General features: G+C 49.5%; 1 long non-coding RNA gene across 2 annotated transcripts in view; it reads left to right on the forward strand.

Annotated features, from left to right (window-relative positions):
* Positions 1-8,782, forward strand: part of LOC128110154 (uncharacterized) — a 66,782-nt gene extending 58,000 nt beyond the window's left edge. For both annotated transcript variants that reach the window (XR_008218096.1, XR_008218097.1), the window contains one exon: positions 8,116-8,782. This is a non-coding gene — a long non-coding RNA (uncharacterized LOC128110154). The remainder of the gene's footprint in view (positions 1-8,115) is intronic.
* Positions 8,783-21,045: the final 12,263 nt, after the last annotated feature.

The raw sequence follows: 21,045 nt of genomic DNA on the forward strand, positions 1-21,045 counted from the left end.
TCCAAGACTAGAAGACTCCTTCTAGGTCCCACCCACCTCTTTAAGGTTCCACAGCCTTCCAGTGGTGCCATTCTAGGGAGTGGGCCTTTACCACAGTTAGAAGACACTTACCCAAATGATTGCATTAAATAACTGGTTCCTTTATCCCCTGTATTACAGAAAACCTGAAGTGGACGGGCCAGGCAGGGCTTGTGTGGTGGTCCTCTACCATGGGTTTAGTTTCCCAGGTCCTTCACCTTTCCCTTCTACCATACTTAGCATGTGGTGTGTCTTACGTTTTCAGGGTTGCCATATGGCCATGGCATGGCCACCATGACTCCAGACATCATACCCTTATTCCACACTGGAAAAGGAGGACAGTAGGGGCAAAGGTGCTTGCCAGCTGAGCCTCCTTAAATACTCCCTCCAAAGCCCCCTGAGAAATGTCTGCTTTCACCTCATTGACCACACCAGTGATCTAGAGCATCCTACCTGCAAGTGGGTCTGGGAAATACAGTTTCTTAGGTGGGTGCATTGCTCCCCAAAGTAAACAATGGGAGTCTCTAATAAGAAAAGGGATGGGTGGTTATGAGGGTGGGCGTGTTTGTGTACTCTGTCACAGCTGAGATAATAGAGTTTATGGATGAGACCAGTAGGATTTACTTACCACAGGCCACATCCCTTATTAAGTGCTATGAAATTCGGGAAGGGGAGGCTAATTAATTGAGGAGGTGAACCCGTTTCCATTTTAGAGAAAAAGAGAATGAAACCTAAAGCCACCCAGTGACTCGCCTAGGATCACTCAGTAGTGTGCAGATGTCGCTGTCCCAAATCTACCAGGCTTCCTTCTCCTGCCGCCTCACCTGCCTGCCGGGGCCTGCTGCACAGAGAGGAAGGGAAGTCCTGGGGAAGCTCTCAGAATCCTGCCATCACCTGTCCCAGGTCTCCTCAGGAGAACAATCTCCGATTGCTCAGAGTGGGAATTTTTAAACAGAGAGAGCTTACTTAGGGATTCATTCTGAAAATAACTTAATCTGTTTTATAACTTTAAAAAACAACAACAACAAAAACCACATGTCCAGTGAAAAATGGAAGAGGACATTTTCAGAATCGAGAGCCTTTTTATTGGATACCCCAAATGCAGGGCAAGGCAGGGCACCAGAGGATGGGGCAACAAAGTGCCCCATCTGCTTAGAATGGCCCCTCGGTGATCTCTGAGGATGTGGGGCATCTGGGAGGCTCAGGTGGATGGAGGCAGATGTGTGAGGAGCAGGCTGCTGCTCTGAGTCCTGGGTATATCCTTGCCCAGGGCTAGTGATCTGCAGCAGAACTCTGGGTATCCTGTGGCTGAGGTCACATCCTTACCCAGGGCTAGTGGTCTGTAGCAGAACTCTGGGTGTCCTGTGGCTGAGGTCACATCCTTACCCAAGGGCCCATCAATGAGAAAGGACCGACATGTGTCCCCAGCCCTCACCACACACAGGTATGTGCTGGGAGTGGAGAAAGCCTAGGATCTCAGGGGTTGGCCTGGCAGCAGCTATGACTGTGCGCCCCCTTTGGGCAGAATCTGGGACTGCATGCAGAGGAACTAAGCATCACATGCATCGCCATTCAATTCTAGTTGAGCCCAGTCTGCAGTCCAGTGTGACTGAGGACAGCCATGAATGTGACCAACACAAGACCACAGACTTACTTTAAACCTTAGGAGGGATTTTTTTTTTTTTTTTTGGTTTTTCGAGACAGGGTTTCTCTGTGTAGCTTTGCGCCTTTCCTGGTACTCGCTTTGGAGACCAGGCTGGCCTCGAACTCACAGAGATCCGCCTGCCTCTGCCTCCCGAGTGCTGGGATTAAAGGCGTGTGCCACCACCGCCCGGCTCTTAGGAGGGATTTTTTTTCCATCATTTTTGTGACTTAACTGTGTAGTTCTGAGTATAAATTTTGTAGATGACATCACATTGCGATGTCAAAAGGTTGACCGCTCCTGGACGGTGTGGCCTAAGACAAAGACTGTAAGCCCACTGACTCTCAAGCCCACATATGAAAACTGAGATAACTGATCCCACCTGACAAGGCAGTATGCAAAAGGACTCTAGCATAGCAGCATGGCTGATGTGGTCACATGCCTGTAGTGCCAGCACTCAGAACACTGAGGCAGTAGGATTGCTGTGCGGTCAAGTCCGGTCTGAACTATGGAGGAAGTTTAAGGCCATATGGAGCTTGGACCATATAGCCAGACCCTGTCTCAAAAAACAAAACAAAAACCAACATATAACTCCCTCCCTGCCAAACTAATCCCACTGTGTTAGTTACTGTTTGTGGTGGAGAACAGTGCCATTATAGTGGTGCATTCCGATCCAGAAAAAGTGGGCTGGTGGGGAAGAGGGCTGGACACAGTCATGTATGTTTCAAGATAAATGGGAGCTGTCCTTGACCTCAGGTGATGCTTGGAATAGTTGAAAGGCAAGGAGCTGGACTCCAGTACTGTCTGATCAGGTGCAGAGGCTCCAAGTCCTGCACCTCACTTTGACATTTAGATAGGATGTGCAGAGAAAACACAGCTGAGAGCCAGCAAAATGGCTCAGCTCGTAAAGGAGCTTGCTGCTAAGCCTGGTGACCTGAGTTCAATCCACGGGCCTCACATGGAGGAAAGAGAGATGCAACTTTTTTTTTTTTTTTTTTTGAGCTGAGGATCGAACCCAGGGCCTTGCGCTTGGTAGGCAAGCACTCTACCACTGAGCTAAATCCCCAACCCAAGAGATGCAACTTTTACAAGTTGTCCTTCTGCCTTCATATGCACGTGCAGGCATGCATGCATAAGCACACACATGCACTTACACGTGTGCACACAGACACACACACACACGTAATTTTTTTTTTTTTTTTTTTTTGGTTTTTCGAGACAGGGTTTCTCTGTGTAGCTTTGCGCCTTTTCCTGGAACTCACTTGGTAGCCCAGGCTGGCCTCGAACTCACAGAGATCTGCCTGGCTCTGTCTCCCGAGTGCTGGGATTAAAGGCGTGCGCCACCACCGCCTGGCTTTTTTTTTTTTAATTTATTTATTTATTTTTTTATTTTATTTTTTTTTGTGTGTAATTTTTTTTTTAAAAGAAGAAAAACCAAACTCTAGCTGATCCACTGGAAGTATCACATAGGAGCTTCCTGGACACCTGAAAATTTACTTTTTAAATTTATAAGATTCACTTTTTAAAGTGCTAAGCTTAGCAAGGTATGGTGGTGGAAGCGTTTTATTCCAGCACTTTGGAGTCAGAAGCAGGAGGATCTCTGCATCCAGGCCAGCCTGGTCTACACAGTGAGTTTGCGGCCAGCCTGGTCTACAAGTCAGACCCTGTCTCAATAACAACAGCAACAATAACAATAATAATACTTTCTAAACCCAAAGCTCTGGAGGGAGCTGTCTCTAAGAGTGTCACGCTGTCTCTGCCTCCTTGGGATGTTTTTCTGGCATCTGCTCTTCCATCACCACACCTACCCACCCTGGGGTGCCATCTTGGTTTTGTGTCTGTTATTATTTTGCTTTTCTAGTTTTCCCTCACCTTCAGACGTTTATGTTGGATTTTCCCTGCCCTTCCTTGAAGAGCTCTCACCTCACAGCTTCTTTTTTGGTTTGGTTTGGTTTTGGGTTTTGAGACAGGGGTCTCACTATGTAGCCCTGGCTGTCCTGGATCTCGCTCTGTAGACCAGGCTGGCCTCGAACTCACAGAGATATGCCTGCCTCTGCCTCCCGAGTGCTGAGATTAAAGGCGTGTGCCACTGTGCCCCAGGTCTCACTGCTTCTAATCTTCTCTGGGGTTGAGACCAGACACGAAAGCTTTAGCCCGTCTCAGGAACAAAGGGAACTGTTACAACATACAGGACGGGTGTTTCGCTGTCTCTTTCAAAACTGCTATTTCATTGTCCCAACAACCCTGTGAGACAAATTTCCATCTCTATTTATAAATCAGTAGCCTTTTTATAAATTTATATTTATAAACTTTATAAATTTCTGAGGCTCAGAGAGTTTGGACAACTTGTCTAAAAGCACACAGCTAGAAGTGGCAGCCAAAGCAGAGGCAGGCTCCTGGTTCTGATCCAGTACTTGTTCTGAGTCTTTGCTCTAAAACAAAAACTTGGGGGAAGGGAAAGGTCCTATCACATGAGTGAAGGATTTCATCATGACTCCACAGTTCCTGTCTGTGTTTGGCCCTCAGTGGAGAGCACCTCCCCTCATATGACTAGGGCACTCAAGCCAGGTCATGTGATTGATTACCTTTGCCCATGAGCAAGCATTTCTCTGCATGACATCATACTGCCATTGATGATTGCCCAGGTGTTTCATGGCCTCCCGGGGCCACCCGGAAGTTGCATCATTTCTGCTGCTTGGCTTTTAAGTTGTTTGCCTTTGGTTAATAGAAAAGCTGGAATGGGGTCTGGGAAAGTTGTCAAGGCAACCAGACAGCAAATACACTTGCTGTGGCCCTTGGGTGAATCATTTCATAGGCCTACGGAAGGCCAGGGTTGGGCTGATCAGCAGAGAAGAGACCCGAGGCTGGCACAGTGACTTCCCCAAGCACCTGAACTGGCCTCCTCATGCCTCCTAAGGAGGAACAGGCAAGGAACCCATTCTCTAAGCCACAGGACAAAGCTTGGGGCCAGGTGGGCTTGTGAAAGAACAATCCCTCCATGGCTCTGGAGGGTCTCAAACCTCTGTGTGCAAGAATTACCTAGAGGGCTCGAGAGGACACAGCCTGTGACCCCCACGGCCCGTGAATTTACCATTTGGTAGGTCTGAGGTGGGGTCAGAGAAGTCCCGTGCCTAGTAGCTTCTCTGGTAATGTAAGCTGTGAGCTCGGCTTCTCTAGTCCTGTGTCCCCATTCCTGCGCACTTGTGATGGGTGGGACAAGGGGAGGGGTTGCCTCTGGTGCTGGCTGTGACTTTTTTGGCTCTAGAACTCTCTTTTTCAATCTGTTCATTGAATGTGAACTTGGACAAGAGCCAACCCTCCCTCTGAACTTTCCCATCACATGAAAAGAAATGAATGTTTCCAACAAGCTGCTCAGTGCTTGAACATCATTCTCTGCCTAAGACCCTCTAGCAACTCTCTTGCTTGTGGGCTTGAGTCCAGTTCTTTGCATGGTCTGGAGGGCTACAGGAGCCTCCCCTGGCCCATCTCCCTAGTCACACTGGGCCTTCAGCCATGCTCACCTGTGGTGTTTCTCAACACCCCTTGTTCTCTCTGGCACATGACCTCCCCATCATTCAACACATACAATAATAATAATAATAATAATAATAATAATAATAATAAATAATAATAATAAAACAACTAAGTGTGCTGGAGCTGGGGAGATGGCTCAGTGCGAGCCTGAGAACCAGAGTTTGGGTCTCCAGCACCCATATAAATGTAGTCCCAGCACTCAGGAAATGGAAATGGGGGATCCCTAGATCAAGCTGGCAAGCTAGAGTGGCTGTATGAGTGAGCTCTGAGGGCCAGTGAGAGCCCTTACCTCAGTACATAAGGTGGAACCCATCGAGGAAGACAGCCAACATGAACCTCCTCTGGCCCCACACAGGCACACACCACGCTACATATGCATAGATATGCAAAGGAAATGCGTAGGATCATTAAATACGAAATGGGATAAACTCATTGATTGCAACACAATGTGATGTCTGGTGGATTTGTGGCACTGAATTCATGGAGAAGAAGTTAGAACCATCCTGCAGTCTGAGAGGATTCCAGTCTGAGGAGAAGAGGGACATAAAGGCCACAGTGTGCCTGCTGAGTAACAGGAGGAGGATTGTCACTAGCCAGAAGTCTTGGGATAAATGCAGAGGGATTGAAAGGTGGGGAGAGAATGTCTAGAAGGTGGCCACAGTGGTCACAGCAGAGGGCCAGGATGGCAGCTGTGAGAAAGGATGGGGGAAGCCCACACAAGTTACCACCTGCTGTCCCTCCTACACTGGCGGTGGTCTGGATGTAAAGAATGGCTTTGAATCTGGAATAATGCTGGTATTTTAGTGGAGGGGGTATTTGGTGAGTGTGTGAGGTGAGGAGTTTGGATATGCACCTGTTTAATTAGCTGCTGTAGAACTTTTCACAGTTTGTTGTGTATTGGAACACTACATTGTATAATAAATGTGCACAATTGTTATTTACCAATTAATAGTGATAAAAGATGCCCAAGCCATTGCCTTCCCCAGAACATATCAGAAAGCATGGTGAGATGTTTAGTTTTCTATTTATGTGTAGGAATGTTTTCTTGCATGCATGTATGTGCACCATGGTCATGCCTGGTACCAATAGAATTTAGAAGGTGTTGGATCCCCTGGAACTGGAGTTAGGGATGGTTGTGAACCTCCGTGTGGTTATTGGCAACTGAACCAGGGTCCTCTGTAAGAGCAGCAAGTCCTCTTAACTACTAAGCTGTCTCTCTAGCCCCAAGATGGTTAGTTTCAAATGTCAACTTGATCCATCGTAGAACCACCTAGAAAGAGTCTTAGTGAGGGGTGGTCTGGATCAGGCTGGCCTGCTGTGATGTCTTCATTGTTATGTGAGGCAGGAAGATCTGCCCTGAGTATGGGAGGCACCATTTTGTAGGCTGGACCCTGCACTGTGTGTGAGAGGAACTATACAAGAGTGATCTGGAGAGGTGGTTCAGCAGGTTAGAGTACTGTCTGCTTTTCCAGAGGACCTGGGAACCGGGTTTGAACGGTACAGAGACAGACACACAGGAAACGCACTCACGCTACCACAGTAGTAGTGAATTAGAAAGTGAGCAGCAGGGAAATGTTGCTTCACTCTGCTCTGTGCTGTGTATGTGAACTCTAGCCTCGACTTCCCCAGAAAGATGGACGGTCACCTGGAATTGTAATCCAGATAAACATTTCTTCCCTAAACTGTTTTTGGTCAGGACGTCTTGTCGCAGCCACAGAGACGCAGTCAGAACAAGAGTGAGCTTGAAGACTTAGGACCCAAAAGCACCAGTCAGAGGCCACGGCCAGGGCAGCCCTCGCTGTCACCCTGTAATCCCATCGCCCCACATGTACCCCACTCAGTTCAGGCTTGTTGGGGAATGGAGAGTTCTGATTCACAACACAGAACCCTGCCCCCCCCCCAGAAGGTGCATAAGCTCTGTCCTGGCCTCCCTGGCCCCCTGACAGGACTTTTCCATGAATGCCCCGCCCCGGGCAGGTCAAGAGCTTCCTGAGCGTGGACCCCAGCAGTCCTGCCCTTCCCTTCCTTCCCACTCTCCGTAGAGTCCAGGACGGGCTCCACACAGGCTGCAGCTGCACACATGGGATACTCAGGGTCCCCTGGACGGGATTCTTAAGGTCCTATTTCTTATAAGAAATCCCATTCCTTCCTGGTAGAGCGCGGGTAAGCTCTGGCCTGCAGACTGTGACTGCCCGTCCTTCTGAGTTTACACAAGCTCTGGTTGTTTACCTAGCCTGCTCCAAGCAGGTGAGATGCCTGGGGTTCTGGGTAATGGGACAGGGACAGATCACTGCGATCGAGACCTGCTGAAGCCCACCCGTCCAGAGGTTTCATGTTGCCCAATGTTTTCTAGTTGCTATGGTGACTAAAGCACAGAGCAGGATTTGTTATTGTTTCTGGAAGAAAAGGGAAGGGCCGAGTTTGAGGACTGACGTCCATCTGTCAGTGGGCAGCTGAGTCACTCTGCCACGGTCTGGCGCCTCCATGGAGTCACTTCCCCATGATCTAAGGATCACTCTGGCTTCCCTTCCTCAGCAAGAGCAAGTTGTCTGTCCATGCTGTCAGCAACCCACATACCAGGGTACCTGTGGGGTACTGGGCAGTGCCCTCTGCACTGTGGGTGGCTAGCATGGTGGGAAGGACATCAGCCACAGGGGCGCCATTCTGCTTTGGGGAGTACACTGGTGGCAGGCGCAGACTCTGTCCTTGCAGCACAAGGCAGTCACATATTCCCAGGTGGTTTCTCGTTTCACGCCACTCATCTGACCCTGGCCACACCATTCAGCCTCAACAGAAGGAATATAGCATTGACTCTTCATTTTCTGACATGTGTCCTGCCCCAGAAGACCAGGAGCCACCTCCAACTACCACGGACACATGAATGTGGCATTAAGTTTCTAACACAGCATGTTTTCCTTTAGGGTGACGGGACATAGTCAGACCACAGCAGCCTCTGTCCATCACTACAGGAGCCTGAATGAAGAGGCCTCACTGCACAGATGTGGAAGAACAAGAGATGCCACAGGTCGACAAGGGGGTGGCTGCAAGAGGAGGCCATGAGGAAGAGCACCCTGGGTTGGTGCCGGGGCCAGCCATGGTGCACATCTACTTCCCAGCTCCACTAACTGGCTCTCAGGCTGTGCTGGCCACTGGCTTTCTCTACCAGAGAGGTTCTGATGGGCAAACACAGACACCCCTTTAGTCCATGCTTACCACGCATGGTCAGGTCAACTCTGTAGTATGGACTCCCGGTTACTGTGAGAATGCACATCTAACCAAGCTGGGTTTCTGAGCCTGCAAAGTAGAAAGATAGCCTGGGGGATAAGCAGTTACACAAGGAACCCACCCTGTGGTACCTTCTTGGGAAGTTCAGGTGGGACACCAAGGGGAGCCACATCCTACAATCACTTCACAGAGGGACCCAGGCCATTTCCCATGCTGACTTCCACCATGTGCTATTACCCATCACCACCCCCCAGAGCTGGTCCCAAAGAGCCTTCTTCACTGTGGGTGAAGGTTCAGTGGGTGAGATGTGTGTATCTGTAAACACTATAAAGAATAAAACCCTAGGTATCAAAAGGCCTTGAAGGGTGGGCACATATTGGATCATTAGTCTCTGGGACGTGTGTGTGTGTGTGTGTGTGTGTGTGTGTGTGTGTGTGTGTGTGTGTAGAGGGTAAGTGTGTGTGTGGTATGTGGTGTGTGAGTGAGTGTGTGTGGTGTGTGTGTATGTGTGTTGTATATTTATGTATACACACACATACATGATATGTGGATACATACCAGATTTTATTTTTATTTTATGTGTATGTGTACCATATATGTGCAGTACCCAAGGAGGCCAGAAGAGGGTGGTTGTGAGCTGCCATTGAGGTTTTGAGGCTCAAACCTGGGTCCTCTGGAAGTACAGCCACTACTCTTAACCACTGAGCTGTCTCTCCAGCCTCCAAGCGTCACACTGTAATCAGAGCATTTAGTATGAATGTCACATGTGAGTGGGGTTTAATATCCCCTAAGGTGGAAGGTGGGTGGGCAGCCTTCTAGATCCCACAGTCAGAGTGCTGTGGACTAAGTTTTGACAATCAGCTGTCAACCTATGACAGCCTAAGCCCCTAATGAGTAAGTAAGTCCTGTCCCCGCTTCCTTCCTGAGTCCCACCAGGCTGCCCATGAATAAACACAAAGGCCCAATGTGCCAGAGCCAAGGCCTGGGGGGAAAGCATCAACCACACAACTGGTACCCAGGATGCCATGGAAGAGACACAGTGCTCCCCAGCCAGAGCCTTGGTTAGTGACACTTAAATACTTGGTAATTGACGCCTTTAACTCCTGCACTGGAGAGGCAGAGGCAGGAGGATCTCTGTGAGTTTGAGACTAGCTTGGTCTAGAGTGAGTTCCAGGACAGCCAGGGCCGTGTAGAGAGACCCTGTCTCAAACGAAACAGAACACCTGTACCTCGGGCATTCGGATGATATTGCTGGGAGAACCCCAGAGCTTCTGACGCCCCAGGCTAGCATCCGGATGGCACCATGTACTCTAGACACGGTCCTTTGACAAAGCTGAAGTCAACTTCACCAGTTGTCCTGGTCTGCCAGGATGTGGGCTGAGGGTCAGAGCACAGTGACAGAGGGGCCTGTGTGGGTGGGAGGAACAAAGAGGTCTGTGGTCACAGCACCCACACACAGTTGCCGCACTCCTCAGGGACAAAGGGCAGAGTTCTAATTTGGGCTCCCAGTAGGAGCAGGAGAAACCCTGCTCTTGTTATCTGCACACTTGTGGTAGGCTTGCTCACCCTGGCATTGGGGCTGTTGTTCTGGGTTCCCATGAGACTGTCTAACCTCATGTCCACAGCCCACACGACTGACCATTGAGCACATCCCAGCTTGGTCACATGCCCGCTCCCTAAGTCCATGTGACTGGGATCCTGACATCATGTGCTAGATCGCCACCATGTGCCTCGTGAGAGAACCTTAGGCTGTCTCCCTCACAGCTGGGATGGGAAGTCCAAGGTGCTCCCTGAGGGCCAGGCCCATCCACAGTGGGGATAGAAAGTCCAAGGTGCTCCCTGAGGGCCAGGCTCATCCACAGTGGGAATAGAAAGTCCAAGGTGCTCCCTGAGGGCCAGGCCCATCTACAGTGGGAATAGAAAGTCCAAGGTGCTCCCTGAGGGCCAGGCCCATCCACAGTGGGGATAGAAAGTCCATGGTGCTCCCTGAGAGCCAGGCCCATCCACAGTGGGAATACAAAATCCAAGGTGCTCCCTGAGGGCCAGGCCCAGTTCTCACAACAGACTCTCCCTGAAAGGAAACTAATTTTCTCTAATGAGTAAAAGGGTAAAGGTACAATAACCAGCATTTATGAGCAGAGAAATCTCGGTTTAGTCTTCCTGTTTCCTTGGGAGGCAGCCCCACACCTGCCTGGGGCTTCTCCAGGTTCCTCACCTCTGCAAGGTGTTTGTTTGGGAGTTGCTAAGGCAGACTGCCTGTTGCCCTCTGAACTTCCTCCTTCAGACTTCTGTCACCGGAAGGGATCTGGAAGGAGCCGAGAGGATCTTGCTGAAGGTGGCTTCTGGTCCTTGCCCTCTCCTCCACCCATCCAGGGAGCTTTGGGTAGGAACCTCACTAACATCCCAGGCTCAGGGGCTTGGCTCAGCAGCTCACCTTATCAAAGTAAGAAAAAGAAAACCAAGTGGTGTTGGCTGCTGCGCCCTGATGCACTGACTGGTCAAAGGGGAGTCAGCCTCAGCTCTGTAGAGCTGCACTCACTGTGGATGCTTTCAGCTCTGCCTGGAGCCTTAGCTCCCTTCCTCCCACCTCCGTACCAGCCACGACCTGGGCTGTGCTGACTCTCCGTCTCCTCCAGAACTGGAGAGGAGAGTCGCCCTGGAGAATGGATGGTTTATTGGAGAGGGGGACATCAGTCTTTCATGGCAGTAGCCTGGACACCAGCCCATTGCTCAGCCCCTCCCACTTCTTCTTGATGAACTTGAGTGCTCCTGCTTGTCTTGGACACCTTGAGCAGCTCCGAGGCATGATGTAGGACATGAAGCCACACACCTCCTGATCATGTCCCACACAAACTTATGTTTGGTGAGGCACCTGCTGTGTTAGCTTACTGAAGTTCTTTATCCCCTTGTGGTGGTTGTTGAGGCCACAGCCACAGGGTAACACAAGGCCATTGCTCTGCTCTCTGATGGTGGCTGTGACAGGAAGCTTGTACATTTTAAAAATAGATTTTTTTTTCAGGTGGGTCTGGATCCTTATCCTCTGGCCCAGAACTTTATTCCAAAGGTCTATTTTTAACAATGCCAAGGGGTGGAGCAAAAGGCCTTCAGGAGATGCTGCTAGCCACCACATCCATGAGAAACAAGATGTAAGGTGCTGGTAAGCCACAAGCCACATGGCAACATATAGATGAACAGAAATGGGCTGAGTTTAAGTGTAGGAGCTAGTCAGTGGTAGGCCTGAGCTAATGGCCGAGCAGTTTTAAATAATATTAGCCTGTGTGTGTTTATTTGGGTCTGAGCGGCTGTTCGCCCCGGGTGGGACTGGAGAAAACTCCAGCTACAGAAGTGTGGACTATGGTAAGGTAGGTTCAGGTGTTTGCAGTTTTAGTTGCTACACCAGATGATACAGGAGAGCAAACTAGAATCCGAACTGTCCTCACTCCTGGGGTTCTTGATGACAGGCTGAGCTGTTGTACTTTCTGCGGCCATTAGAGTTTGTGTGTTTCCCCAATTTGAATAAAGCATTGCTGCCCCTGATGTAGCTTCAGTGGCTTTTTCAAAAAGCTTCTCCAAGTGTCTGGAGTCCTCATCACTGAGTGTGCCCAGTGCAGTGAATGCCCATTACCCACCCCAGAGACCGAGGGAAGCAGGACTGAAGCATTTCAAGTCTTACATGGAGAACGACTAAAGGTGAAGCATGGTTTTAGACAGCTTAAAATAGATTGTATTGTTTATTTTATATGTGTGCATGTTTTGCCAGCATGTATGTATGTTTACTGTGTGTGTGCTGTACTGTGTGTGTTCAGAAGGGAGCATCAGATCTCCCTGGAACTGGAATAACTGATGGTGTGAGCCACCATGTGGGTACTGGGAAGTAAACCCAGATCCTCTGCAAGAGCAACACATGCTCTTAACTGCTCAACCATCTCTCCAGCCCCAACTTCAGTTCTTTTGGCACTAAAACCTTTAGTCCAAGAAAATCTCACCTAAGCTCCAATGAAAACCAGAGAAAATCAGCAATCTCAAGCAGAGATAGAGAAGAAAAAATGGGGGGCTGAGGAGGTGGCTCAGTTGGTCAAGTGGGTGAGGACCTGGCTTCGATCCCCAGAACTCATATAAAAAAGCTGGGTGTGGCAGCAGGAGTCTGTAACCCCAGCACTGGGGGGAACAGGTGGGTTCTGGAGATTCGTGGGCAGTCAGCCTAATGGATTCGCATTTCCAGGCCAGTGAGAGACCCTGTCTCCATAAAACAAGGTCAATGACTCCACTGGCCTCCACATACATGTGTGCACATATATGTGTGTGCCTGTGCATGCATGCACACGCACGCACGCACACACACACACACACACACACACACACACACACACACACACGAACACAAAAGAAGGGGAAAAATGGGTTTCTTTATGTACAGATTAAAGCCAAATGTGAGAGGTTTAGTGCACCTCTCTACACCAGCTGCCTGTTCTACAGTTTAGTTTTTTCAGCACTTGGGATTGAACACAGGACCTTGCACACTAGACAAGCACTCTACTGCAGAGCTGCATCCTCGGGCCCCTTTACTTTTTTAAACTTTTACTTTTATGTGCATGAGTGTTTTGTCTGTACGTAAGTATGTTCAGTGCCTGAGGAGCCCAGAAGATAGGGTTGGATTCCCCAGAGCTGGAGTTACAGGCTACTGTGAGTCACCCAGCATGTGTCCTAGGAACTGAACTCAGGTCCTCCACAAGACCAGCAAGTGCTCTGAACCTTTGAGCCATCTCTACAACCCCATCCCGGTCCCAGCTCCAGCCCCACCCCAACCCCATCCTTTTTACTGCACATTTGAGACTAGGTTTCACCAAATTGCCCAGGTAATTTTGTACTTGGCAATTCTTCTGTCTCAGGATCTGGAGTAGCTGAGATTACAGGTCTGTACCACCAAGATTAGCTTAATTTGGTCATGTGTGATACTACTTAGAATTAGGGAGACCCCCCGCCCACGGGTTAAGGGTTAAACACAGATCCCTTCACCCCATCTTCACTGAAGTCTTCATTTTCCTCATCCTGTGGAGACTTCCTGTGGTTGTTTTTTCCTTCCCTTTCCTGCTCCAGCCCTCTCTTTTTGGATGGCAGCATCCAGACAGTTCACCCTGGTCCTATTGGTGGATCTGGGTGCCCCAGGGACCAATGCCGGGCAGATGACTAGGCAAGGCCACACCTACTCTCGGCTCCTGATATGGGAGCTCTCTGGTGTGGTCCAGCAGGAGAGCCTCAGGAAAGGCCATCTGCTGATTTTTGTCTGCGTCTGTTTGTGTTCCTCCCTGTGTGGGGTGTCCCCAAGGGCACCTTCTTACAGGAAGCAGGTGGTCCTCTTGGGCCCATGTGTGTCCCAGGCTTAACCCAGGGCCTTCTTATGTTTCAAGGGTTGGCTCTGGCCCCAGCTTCCTTCAGCATGGGGCCAAGAGCCCAGTAGTCAGTATTATCACAGCAGCAATGGCCTATGTGCCCTAACCAAATGGAGTGGCTGTGCGTGTCCAGATGCCTGGCCTCCAACCAGTGTTGTTATTAATTAAGATGCACAGAAAGACATTGTTTTGGATTGAGTTTGTACATTACACCCAGCAAACCAGACCAAAATGGAGCCACTTATGGGAAGAGCCACACAACTGAACAGAAACCAAGAAGCAGTCAAACCCCCCACCCCACCCCCACCCCACAGACCAGGTTGTCCCAACAACAGGGGAGGCACAGCAGCTCACCAGAAAGAGTCCCTCTGAGGCGGGTTGCGAGTATCGCATTCTGCTTTCCCTGGACTGACAAGCAGTTGCTCAGCTGCCGCTCTTCCTTGCTCCTGTAACACCGTGAGTGGTGTTACAAAGCCCTGATGTTAGATGGAGTGACCTCTATTTGAGCAGGATACTGCCAGGCTGATGACTTGTTAATGCAAGTCAATTAAGTCTGTCAAGTACATTTGTTGACAGTTTGTTTTTTAACCAGTGCCCTGGTTAGTGAAGTGACCCAGGTGAGAAAGTTGGGGACTTTGATGACATCATCAGATGATGTCATTACAAAACTACTGATCATGTGTTTCCTAAACCTGTGTTGCTTTCTGAAAAATGTAGATTTATGCCTCTGTTCTTCTTCATCAGTGGTTCCCAACCTTCCTAATGCTGTGACCCTTTAATACAGTTCCTCATGTGGTGACCCCCAACCATAAAATTATTTTGTTGCTACTTCATAACTGTAATTTTGCTACTGTTATGAATTGTAATGAAAATATCTGATATGCAGGGTATCTGATATGCAACCCCTGTGAAAGGTCATTTGACCCACAGATTGAGAACCTTTGTTCTAGGGTCATAGATGGCAGTTTCCAGATGTGTACTATGTCCAAACAAAAAGGACAAAATGAAAACTATTAGTGTCACCAGTTTCTAACTTACCACAAAGGCCAGAAACTTTCCAGGCAGCTTGATCACCCAGGTCCCGGAAGGAGGAAATATCAGAGGAGAGCCCTGCACCAGCCCAAAGTAATCATACTTGTGTTGAGTTAGACCACTGAGGTGCTGGGGTTGTTTGTTACTGCAGCATAACCCATCCAACCCTGACTAATAGCCCTGCATGAGCCCAGATCTCCAGAATTTCCACGTGGCCTGAGCTGAGGTGTTTTCCTAACTGACATTCCCTTCTGTGATTTACACAGAATGCTGGGTTTGGGAACCCTTCTGCCTTTCAGGCGGATCTGAAGACCAGCTCTGAACCGCCTCACAAGGGAGGCTGTAGTGAGCTGAATGGTTCCCTTCAGAAAGACCTGGAATTACTGGGGGGATGGGATCTCTGTAAATGCAACTAAGTTAAGGCCCCTAAAGCAGAACATCAACCTGGATTAGCTATGTTGGCCTTAGTGGCCCAGTGACAAGTGTATTTCTAAGTGTGAAGTGGAGAGGTGAAGGGTTTAACTTAAAGGTAGAGCAGTTGCCTAGTCAGCCTGAAGCCCTAGGTTTAGTCCCCAGCCTCATAAACAAAAGTGGCTCAGAAGGCCATATGAACGCAGAGGGTCTGGAGGAATGTAGCACAGGCAGAGCATGCATCAGCCTCCAGAGGAGCTCCTGGAAACAGAAGGAAGCCAATGGGCCCCTAAAGATGCTGCTGCAGTCGGTGTAGCCCCTGGAGACCTTGATTTCAGACTTCCGGCTTTCTGTCGTGTTAAGTCACTAACTTCGCTGTTGTGGGACATGACCCTCCAGGAACTCCCACCTTCCAGACAGCAACAGGAGCCCCTGAGCGTGGGGAGCCCCTGAGCGTGGGGAGCCCCTGAGCATGGGGCGCAGGCTTTGGGAGGGAAGTGTGAGTAGCTGTCTGGAAGGAACTAAATTGCAAGGTAGGCGAAGGGCAGGGTAGAGTGTCTAGAGAAACACTGGGGATTCAGATGAGGGAGACATGGCCACTACTCCAGCCCAAAGAGTAGCAGATCTGGGAGGCAGTGGAGCTGTGGTTTGAAGGGATGCGTGGGTCAGGAGCAACCAAAGTGGCATTATTTAATATTGGTAATTGTACAGCTAGAATGGTAAATTGAAAAAAGAGTCAGTCCATAGTTTCACATAGGCCCAAACAGAACAATTCTCATTTGTGTCCGTGACTTGACCACACCCACAAATACACATGGGTATGTGTCCATAGACGGCGTGTGTGTGTGTGTGTGTGTGTGTGTGTGTGTGTGTGTGTGTGTGTGTGTGTGTGGTGTGCACATGCATACCTAAGCAAAGAAGGTAAAATATGAGAAGGTTATGAGTGGATTCATGAGTTTGTTTTTTGAATTTCTATTGAAGTTGCAATATTGTTTAATAAACAGGATAATGAAAATACAGATAGTGGGGTCAATGCGAGAGTGGTGTGGAGTGAGGGAGAAGAGCGATTAAAATGAGGGTTAAGGAAGATAGAGGGACCAGCTCTATGGATAAGGGAGTGAAGAGGGAGGGGTCTAGACAAGCCTCTCACCCCTCGGTGATGTGTTGGGTGTGTCTGGAGTCACTTAAGCACTCCACACTCCACTGCCCTTCAGTGGCCCGATGGCTGGGATCGCTGTCAAATGTTCAACAGTTCCCCAGAAGCATGGGAAAGCAGCCCTGTAGGAAGGCATGGTGCCTGGCTGGGCACCACAGAGCTTCACAATGGGGCCCCCTGGTGGCCAGGGATGGGCATCAAAGCAGGAGGGTAAAGCAGGCCTGAGCCTGGGACGGGACACTGAGGATGTGGGAGTTGGTGCAGGAAGAGCAACTGCAAGAGGTGTGGACGGGTGCTGTGCTCTAGGAGTGTGGACCGTGCAGCAGCCAGTGGAGAGCCTTGGGAGTCAAGCAAAGGTGTGCTCCCAGAAGGTAGTGCCGGTCTGTGCTTGATCAAAGCCTTCACTCCGGGGGACCTGGACTGGAGCAAGCTGGGGTGGTGGTAGGGAAGCCAGGCCTTGCCTGAACTGCCGCAGCAGGGAAGGGGAGAACACACCTACTATGTGCTTTGTTCTTTCATTTATTTACCCATACCTGACACAATGTGGGATGCTGGAACTGTGAGGCTGTGCCCTGGCCTCAGGCTGCCCTTTGTGAACCATGTGGGCAGAGGCTACCGACCTGCCCAAGTGTTGGTACCTGAAATCTTGATGGTCATTCAGAGAGATCTGGAACAACCTGGACAGAATTTGTAATGTTGGGCTTTGTGGCACTCCTGTGAGAGGCCTGAGGACACACTGCTAGCTAAGTTTGCCCTCAGATGACCTTTGCCAGTCACTCACTCAACCACCGTGCCATTTTCCCGGCAGCTACAGGAGGTGCAGCTGTACCCGCCAGGATCCAGGGGTGGGTAAAGCGCTATGAACTGGCTGTGAAGACATTCCTTTGCATTGGGAGTCGATAATCCCAGAAGTGTGTGTCTTGGCAGAAATAGGATGCAGACCATGGAGGGTCTTAAGTTTCACTTACTGGGCACAGTTGAGCCAAGAGACCCTTTGGCTTTGGGAGGGAGTGTTTTGAATTCCACCTTGCTGTCCGTGGTCTGAGGTCCTTGGTGCTATGCAGCAGCTCTGGGGTCTCAACACTCATTCTTCCTTGTGTCCCACTATGTTAGTTCTTCTGCTTGTTGCTATGCAAAGTACCCGAAGAAAGCAGAGTATGCTCAGGAAGCAGGACGTCTTTTGCCCCATGGTTTAAGAAAAGATCAATCCATCATGGTGGGAAGGCACAATGGTGAGAGCAGGAGGCCGCTGGTCACATGGCATTGGCAGTCAGGAGGCAGAGAGAGGAATGCCGACACTCAGCTCACTTTCCTTTTTTGTTGTTGTTAAATCCAGGACCTCAACCCATGGAATGGCGCCCTTCACATTCAGAGTGTCTTCACTCCACTGTTGATTCACTCTGGAAACACCCTCATAGACACATCCAGAGGCATGTCTCCCAGGTGAGTCTCAATGTCTCCCAGGTGAGTCTCAATGTCTCCCAGGTGAGTCTCAGTGTCTCCCAGGTGATTCTCAGTGTCTCCTAGGTGATGATCCTCCGTGTCTCCTAGGTGATTCTCAATGTCTCCCAGGTGATTCTCAATGTCTCCCAGGTGATTCTCAATGTCTCCTAGGTGATGATCCTCAGTGTCTCCTAGGTTATGATTCTCAGTGTCTCCTAGGTGATTCTCACAGTCTCCTAGGTTATTCTAATAGTCTCCTAGGTGATTCTAAGTCTAACAAGGTTGACAATGAAGATTAAGCTTTACAAATCCACCCTTATCATCTTGATAAAACATTTCTTTAAATCAGAGCAGCCACTTACTAGGTGCAGCTCAGGGCCTTAAATTACATCACCAGCCATGGTTGAGGCTTCACTGTGTGAGCACATTTCTTATTGAACTAGCATATTGATTAGTCTCCCAGGTTATTCTCAATGTCTCCTAGGTGATTCTTAATGTCTCTCAGGTGATTCTCAATGCCTAAGGAATGAACACTAAGGAATAGTCAGATGTGGTGTACACCTTTAATCCCAGCACTCAGAAGCAGAGGCAGGCAGATCTCTGAGTTCAAGGCCAGCCTCATCTACAGAGTGAGTTCCAGGACAGCCAGGGCTACACAGAGAAACCCTGTCTTGAAAAACAAAAACCCATTAAGGACTAAATACTATTATATATTATAATAGTATTGTACTATTATCAGTTACTTTTTGTTGCTGTGATGAAGCACCATGACCAAGGCAACTTTTAGAAGGAAGAATTTGTTTAGGCTTATGGTTCCAGAGGGCTAGAGTCCATCATGGGAGGGAAGCATGGCAGCAGGGTCAGGAAGTGGAGCAATCACATCTTCAACAGTAAATACAGAGCACACAAACACACACACACACACACACACACACACACACACACACACACACACACGCACACAGTTACAATAAGGAATAGACTGGGTAGTTCATTTATCATAGTTCTTCCCTAGGAATCAAGTCCCCCAGGACAGAATGTGTGTCCTTCCCATTGGTCCTTACGTGGAACCAGGTACCCACAGACTCTCAGGGATAGTGTGGCAAATCTGGGTCTCTGAACAAAGGGTGTTCTCTTACTTAGCTGAAACTCTTTTAGCCTCTAAACCACCTTCAGGGACCAGGAAGCAGGTTGAATGAAGGCAGCGGGCAGGTGCCAACATGACTGCATAGACCTAGAGATGGCTAGGTTCACAGTACTCCTTAGCCGCAGATCTATAACTTACACTTTGCTTGGAGAACCATGACAGAATTTATATGAGCAGTCCACACAGCCAGTGTTGAGCAGAGGAGCCAGGAAGAGCCAGCTTAGGAAGTGGGGCTTCAGGCTAAGACCTGACCACCGCCTTGGGGACCTGCAGTCGCTCTATCCCAGGCCTCAGGTAGAATCAAGACCAGAGTCAGGCAGTGTCCAGCAGTATGATGGACCAGAGCCAGGCAGGTGACACCCTGAATGCAGAGGAAACATCTTTGTAAGCTGAAACATGTCTGGTAAGTGTCTGTGGTGACTCAGGTCTGTAATAAATGTGCTCCATAAAGGAGGTCAGCTAGAGATACAGTGCGGCTTTGAGAATAGCCCAGTTACCTAGTGAGGCCTGCCTCAAAAAGCTAAAAAGCTAGAGGCTGGAGAGCTGGCTCTGTGGTCAAGAAAACATATTGCTCTCGAAGAGGACTGCAGTTTGATTCCCAGCACCCGTTAGGTGGCTCACAGCCAACTCTGGCTTGTGCAGTCACCTGCACATGAGCACATACCCACACACAACACACATATTTAAAGACACAATAAATCAGCCAGGTGTAGTGACAAATGCTTTTAATCCAAGCACTTGGGAAGCAGAGGCAGGCGGATCTCTGCTTGAGGTCAGCCTGGTCTACAGAGTGATAGTCTTTAATCATCATCATCATCATCATCATCATCATCATCATCATCATCCTTTTTTTAAAGCCCAACACTAAAGAAATTAATAACTAAAAGTGTCTGGTGGTGGCACCCAGATCAGTCCTTCCTATTTATAGTTTTCTTAATTGACCAGAATTTTTACATAAAAAGGCTTTCTGTTTATAATTAGACCAAATGATCACCACAGGGAACTGGAGTTTGTGCTGTTCACCCAGCAGCTGTTGCTGCCAAGGTGGCCTTTGGTCCAGAGCGCCTTTCCTGATGCTAATTTCACAAGGTTGTGTCCAGCCCTCTCAGCTCAGGCCCCTTTCTGACAACCACAGCTGCCCTCCCTGTCCTTCGAGGGTTTTCCAGAAATTCTTTGCCGAAGCTCTTTGGCAGGAGAGCCCGGCATCACATGGCCAGTGACTGGTGCCTTCTGACTCATGGAGTGGAAAGAAACCACACACAGAAACACACAAGGCCTCTGTTGCCAGCCGGGGTGACCACACGGAGCGGGAGGTGATTCATCCGAGCCTGCCTGCCACGGGCACTCGTATACACGCCTGGAGCTGAGCCACACTTAAGTGACACATGGGGTATCTCCATCCCAGGGCAGACCCAGCCCCTCCTAGGAGACACAAGGGGGCCTCTGCCTCTGCATCAGGGGCTGACAGGTGACTGGGGAGGTTGTAGGGCAGTGTTAGGACAGAGGTAATCAGGGTGGGAGAATTTGGAGAAGAGGCTGAGTGTGGCCACGGTCTCTGTTCTCCGTTCTCCATGCCACACCTGGGGTCTCCCACATAGAGGAGACCACACTCCATCACCATCTCAGAAGGGGCATGATAAGCTGCTTACCAAGGCCAAGTGCGGAGGGGACAGAACACCCAGGACAAGCACAACCCTACTTCATGCCCCTAGCAGGCAGTGACAGCGCCAACAAACCCATTTTCTAGATGAGAAAATCTTGCCCAGAAATATAAAGTTGTCCCAGACGATGCAGCCACTGGTGAGACTTTTAACCATTGTCTAGTTCAGCTCTTCTGTAAGCTGCTGTATACAACACTCCACACAAGCGCTGTGCTGCCCTTCACATGCTGGATCTGACTTCCTCCTCAGAGCAGCAGGGAGGACATTAATGTTCCTACAGCAATGACACAAGAAGGAACACCAGACTCAGAGTGAGGGGGCCAGTGTTTGGGTTGTCAGCCTAGCGTTTGACACCTGAGCCGTCTCTCAGCCCAGGAAGAGAGTCT

The sequence above is a fragment of the Peromyscus californicus genome, unplaced genomic scaffold, assembly GCF_007827085.1.
Source record: "Peromyscus californicus insignis strain IS unplaced genomic scaffold, ASM782708v3 Scaffold_14__1_contigs__length_90479793_seg_2, whole genome shotgun sequence".
Lineage (NCBI taxonomy): Eukaryota > Metazoa > Chordata > Mammalia > Rodentia > Cricetidae > Peromyscus > Peromyscus californicus.